Source organism: Hipposideros armiger, unplaced genomic scaffold (genome assembly GCF_001890085.2).
Source record: "Hipposideros armiger isolate ML-2016 unplaced genomic scaffold, ASM189008v1 scaffold_439, whole genome shotgun sequence".
In the NCBI taxonomy this organism is placed as follows: domain Eukaryota; kingdom Metazoa; phylum Chordata; class Mammalia; order Chiroptera; family Hipposideridae; genus Hipposideros; species Hipposideros armiger.
The window spans coordinates 409,780-415,779 of record NW_017731789.1 but is presented as its reverse complement, the minus strand read 5'-3'; the positions used below and the strand labels follow the sequence as shown (position 1 = coordinate 415,779).

Here is a 6,000-nt window from a genome sequence, read left to right as displayed (position 1 = left end):
TATATATATATATATATATACAGAGAAAGAGAGAGAGAGAGAGAGAGAGAGAGAGAGAGAGAGAGAGAGAGAGAGATTTGCATTTTTATAAAACAGTAAGAGCAGAGGAGACTGTCCATTGGATATACTGTCCGTGAACTACCACGGCACTTCGCCATAAGAATGTAGTGTTAGCTGTATTGATGCAGCCATTTCCCCCAGATAGTTCCTCATATGTTGCATTTGTGGAATATGCAACTAACCTTGAGTATCATTGTTCTCCCCAAGGGTCCTCTAACCTTAGTGGGCTCTAAGATCTCCTGGAGGGTTTGTGAAAACCGATTGCTATGTGCCACCTCAGAGTTTCTGACTTAGAAGGTCTGTGGAGGGCTCTGAAAGTTTGCATTTCTAACAAGTTCTCAGTGCCAGACTCTATAACTTAGCTATCTGTTTCTTGTTTGTATGCACTGATATTGGATACTGGTTTTTCCCAGTTGGCCTGCTTTCTTTGGTAAGGAATTTCAACCTTTGTTTTTCTTTTTTTTGTCTGTAATACTACCTTGGCCCTTGTCCACTTCCCAGTCATAATCCCAGCCAGTTTGACTCAGCACCTGTCAGTCCTAGATCGGATTAACTGTGCATAGCTACAACTTCCTCTCTTGGTTTCCTTGCTTGGAAGTTGCATGTCCTTTGGAAGCACCCAGTGAGTGCCATCTTTCCAGGCAAAATTCTGGCAGAAACAAACTGTATAAACTTGGAGAAGCCACTTAATGTGTCAGATCCTCAGATTCCTCTTTTGATTCATGTAAAGGTATCCTGGTGGTAGGTGGAATTTGAAGTGGGTAGTCATGTTAAGTTATTCAGTAGCCAGTAGTCACTAAGAAATGCTCTCAAGTTTCTAACGTCACTTTGCTTTGAATAGCTGGTGGTGGGGCTGTGCCATGGGCAACACAGAGGCCTTACAATCTTCAATTGGCCTGCACTTTAAATTTGGGTCCATAACGCTCTTTGGGCTCCCGTGAATCAACCTGCACTCTGCCCACAAAGCATCTTTGTGCTTTACCCACCCTCTTCTGTATCGACACTCTCAACCTCGATGATCTCATCTGATTTTATGGCTTGAAATACCATCTATACAGTGATGACTCTGTGAGTCTGGCCCTGCCTGCTCCTCCGAGCTCCGGATTTCTGTGCGTGTCCTGCTGCCTACTGAGCTTTTTTGCCTGGATGTCTAATAGTCATCTCAAATTTAACTGGGCCAAAGATCTACCCTTGATAGCCACTCCGGCATGATTTCCTCCAAAAAGAAAAGTTTGGACTCTGTTTCTCAGGCCAAAAACTTAGGCTTATGCTAGACTTCTCTTTTTTTCTCATCTCCCCCATAAAATCCATAAATAAGTCTTGAGGTTTTTCTAGTAAATATGTTCTGACTCTACTTATTAAATCTCCAATGCTACAGCTTCAATCCAAAACCACTATAATTTTTTTTTTTTGGTCCATTTTGCCCCACTTTATCCACATACAAGCTGAAGTGACCTTTCTAAATTTGATGAACTTTTCTCTGTTTAAAAGCCTTCAGTCACTTTCCATTACAATCTTACCATGACTTTTAAGACCCTATTCAGTAGTTCCAATAATCATTGTGTATCATAATCACCTAAAGAGCTTTTAAAACAATATAGCTGCCTAAACCCCAACCTCAGAGATACAGATTCATTTGGTCTGGGCTGGGGTAAAGCTCAGCATAATTAGATGACGTGCTGCTCCAGATGGTTCTAATTTGCAACTGGAGTTGAGAATTGTTGTCTCCAAGAGGCTCTAACTTTAGTGGGCAAGAGATTTCCATGGGGAGTTTGTTAAAACATTTCTGGGTGCCACTTTGGGGTTTTGACTCAGTAGCTCTGCAGAGGGGCCTGAAAGTTTTTATTCCTAACAGGTTCCCAGGTGACACTAAATTTCAAGAACCACTGTTTTACAAATTTGGTCTTAGCATACTTCTCTGATATAATTCCCTTGTTCGCCATATTCAGCCAATCTGATCTTCCTGCTGTTTCTTAAGACTGCTCAGAATATTCTTTTCTACATCTTTAAAAAGAGGTTCCTGCTCATAATTTGGGTGTTAACTTTAATTTCCTCAACAAGGATTTTTCTGGCCATTTTAGCTGAAACAGAAATCTAGTCACTCTACACTATATTAGTGTTTTCAATCTTATTTGTAGCCATTGTTGGTCTCTCAAATTTATCTTGAAGTTATTTTTTGCATTTATTGTTTGGGGAGGCATGTCTGTCTATACTGAGGATAAGAACTCTTTCTCCTGGGTCTTGAACAATGCTTGGCACGAAGTATGTCAAAAATCAATATTGACAGACTCAATGGTGTGAATATTGGAAGGGAGAATTGATTACCACTTTTGAAAGTTGAATTATAGACCATTCTTTGGTATGTTTAGATTTCCCTATAAGTTTCACAAATGAAAGAAGTGCTATGAACTTGAAAGTTAAAGTTTCCAAGATTTCATATAAATCAATTCCATCAATTTGAATATTGTTTTAATGGTGTGGTTTTTATACCTAAGTTTTTTTTCCCCCTATCATTTTCTATCTCCTCCTTTTTCACATATGAGTGAGTGAAGAGGCAAACCCACACCTGAGTTCAGCACCATTATAAAGGTATACTGTATCTCTTAAATTAATTTACTCCTGTCAAGTAACAAAACAGATACAAATCAGCATGTTTCCTGTTGCATAAAATAAAATAAGACATAAAAATACTATACTTTGGACTAATTTCTTAGAAGAAAATGTGCTTATATATTGACTTTCCAGTCAAAGTTGTTACTATAGCAACTTGTAGTTCTCCTTTCTGAGCACTGATAACACATAATTTTTTTTGTTTAATGCCTTTTCTCCCATGTTAAACTGGAAACTCCATGAGAGTTGGAACTATGTCTGTAATGCTTTCTCCTACGTCCACAAAACCAGGTACCATGCCTGATAGACAGTAGCTGCAAAATAAATATCTGATGAGTTACTGAAAGAATAAAGACACATAAATTCCATGGATAATTTACTTGTTGTCACCTTCCAGGTTTCATGAACCTTAATTGAATAAATGCTTCTTCTGTGCAGAATTCCTTTCCTTCCTTGCCCTTTGGTACCTGGAACTCTGCCTTGTAACCTGTCATTTCTTTTTGTGGTTTCTCCTTGATGGAATGTTAAAAAAGCTTCTCAAGCCAAGTACAGAAAGCTACACTTCCTTAGCTTCTTAGATTGTTTGATTTCTTTTAGATAAGCACTGGTCTTTCCAACATTTCCCTTCATAATTCGTAGGATTCTTTGTATTCCTGTGAGTGAATTCTTGCTCTTTCTGTTTCTTAGGGGCAAATAAATAGATAAATTGACACCTGGATTGAACTTGGCTGAGTCATGCATTCATTCCATAGCTATTTATTGAGAACCTACTGTAATGCTACACATTTTCAGTGTTGGGATGCAATAGTGAAAATAGTGCAAAAAATAGTGAAAATAGTGCAAAAGCAGGCACAGTATCTGCCCCTATGGAGTTTAGATAGTGTGGGAAATACAGACATTACTTTTTAAAAAGTCACCCAACTACATAAATAAACTGACATGAATGCTCTAAAAGAAGGGGATCATTGTTTAATGAAATAAGTAACAAAGTCATCTGACTTACGCTGGAAGTCAGGGAAGGTGTCCCTGAGGAAATAGTAGTTGAGGTGAGTTTTTAAGGGCGAATAAGAGTTCCCTAGATAAGGTGCTTGTAAGAGGACAAGGAGAGAGGGTTAGATTATCAGGATTGGCTGAGATCAAATCTGACTTCTAGAAGAAAACTAATCTGTCACAGTGGTCTTTGTGAGCGATCATAGATGTTTAATCACAATACTAATGCTAGTTAAAATTTATGAGCATCGACTGTTGTGTGCCAGGCAAGATCTGTCTTTTATGGGAATTATCTTATTCTGATAACAGTTCCAATTTATGGATTAGGAATCCAGAGGAGTGAGTGTCTTGTCCTTTGTCTCATGGAAGACCCGGATATCTGCATTCAGAACCTGTTTTTAACTGTTATGTAATCCTGGTTCCCAGTGGGAATATTCTTAATATTTCACATAGCTTAGGCAGCTTGAATCCAAACATAGACAAATATATGGATCTCTCTTTATATATTGTATTGTCGGAAAAATCAAGACGTATTTTTTCTGTGTTTTTCATTGCAAAACTGCATCATGACTTTTCTGACAACCAAGTATGTATTCCCTATCTATATCTATATATCTGTTTATCTGTATATCTCTATATCTACATCTACAGTATATCTATACAAAGGTGTATGTGTGTATTTATATAAAATAGTTCATGTGGGTATTTAGGTATGTGTATATATAATATATATGTGTATTTCATTAGTATCTTTTGAGACTGAAAATTGAATCTAAGGATTTGAAATCAAGCAATTTAACTGTGAAAAAATTGCTAGATAGGATAGATAGTTGAGTATCAGTAATTAATAAATGGAACTGAGTTGTTTGCTCTCAAATTTGGATGCCTAACCACAGCAGGTGAGTGAGTTTCATTAGGGCAAGTGAAATCGGTGTCTGGCCTCATCCTCTGCCACTAAAGCAGCTCATTTTCATCCCCAGTAGCCGCTTATCACTTTAAATAGCATACCCTGGACTCTCTCTGCCAACTTTTCTCAAGCCAGCCAGGGTTACTATGAGGCCAGGGTTGCATAGATAATGCCATGCTGTTGTCTGCATGAGGCCAGTGAAGCGGTCAATGGATTGGCTAGCTGCCTAGGCACCTGTGCAGGGAAGCCATGGTGCAGTGCAGCAATTTTGTGCTTGAGGTGCAGCCCTAGGAGGCTGGTGCTGGGTAACCCCAGACTCTTAAGTTCTTTTGTGATACCTCACTGTCCCCCTCCCACACACCTTTCTGTTTCTCTGAGAGGAATTTGGTTTGTGTCATCCACAGGTACATGGGGATGATTTAAGGGGATCATGAAGCCCCACTGGCTCCAGATGATTGTCATGTTGCCTGGAATTTGAACTGTTAGAAAATGCAAATATCATACTCTCTAGGTTGGAGTTTTTAGCTTAGGTCAAATCCCATTAGCAATGGAGCAAACTTGTTCCTGAGGGACACTGAAGGGGTGTGAGGAAGGACAGGTGAGGAGGCCTGTGAACATAAAATGTACATCAGAAAAGGTGTGAAGAATTAGCCAGTGCCTGGGAAAATAAGACCATCAAGGAGGATCCAAAGAAAAAGACCACGTATTTCCTGTGCTTCAGTTTTACTTAAGTCTGATCTGGACTTCGCACAGGTCTCTTTCTTTTGATGGTGAGGCCAACAGAAAATGAACAGATTTATTCCTCTAAGTTCCTTTAAGTGCTACTTCTATCAAGGTGATGACTATTCCATACTAAAGTAGGGCTGATAAGTAGCTTCTTTTCTGAGCTATCCTAATTGCCTTAGGGGTGGTTTTATTTTTTAACTTCAGATGCCCCTTTAATAAGTGGTTGAATTTCAGGGAGAAATTTGAGGACAGAATTGTTTTCTAAGTTATATTGGGGTGGCGGAGCACTTCTCAGTGGAAGGAATACCTGGTCACTGCTTACTTCTGGGTCTTTTGGCTGAGCCCACATGCTTGTCTAGCATGAGCTATTCTTCCTCAAGGAAGTGGGATCTCTCACAGGAAAGGTATTTACTCTGACTAAATAGGAGCGGGGTCCTAAGACTCTATGTGTTTTGACTCTTAGTGATAGGGAGTAGCTGCCTTTCCCATGTGAACCACCCTGGAGCTGTGAGCACACGAAACGAGACTATAAGGCCTGCATGTCCTCCCCAGGTTCCGGTCATAGAGCCACATGGTCCTCTGTGGTATAGAATCATTCCCATTGTTTTATAGATGAGGCAACTATTGCCCAGAGAAGTTGAGTGATAAAATCAATGTCAAACATTTCTAATTTAGCAGCAGTGAAAGAACTGGACCCTTCATTTCAC

The 6,000-nt window shown here is 39.4% G+C and overlaps 1 protein-coding gene across 1 annotated transcript in view; it reads left to right on the top strand.

Annotated features, from left to right (window-relative positions):
- Positions 1–6,000, top strand: part of ADAMTS3 (ADAM metallopeptidase with thrombospondin type 1 motif 3) — a 272,211-nt gene that overhangs the window by 41,227 nt on the left and 224,984 nt on the right. The gene's annotated exons all lie outside the window — the stretch shown is intronic.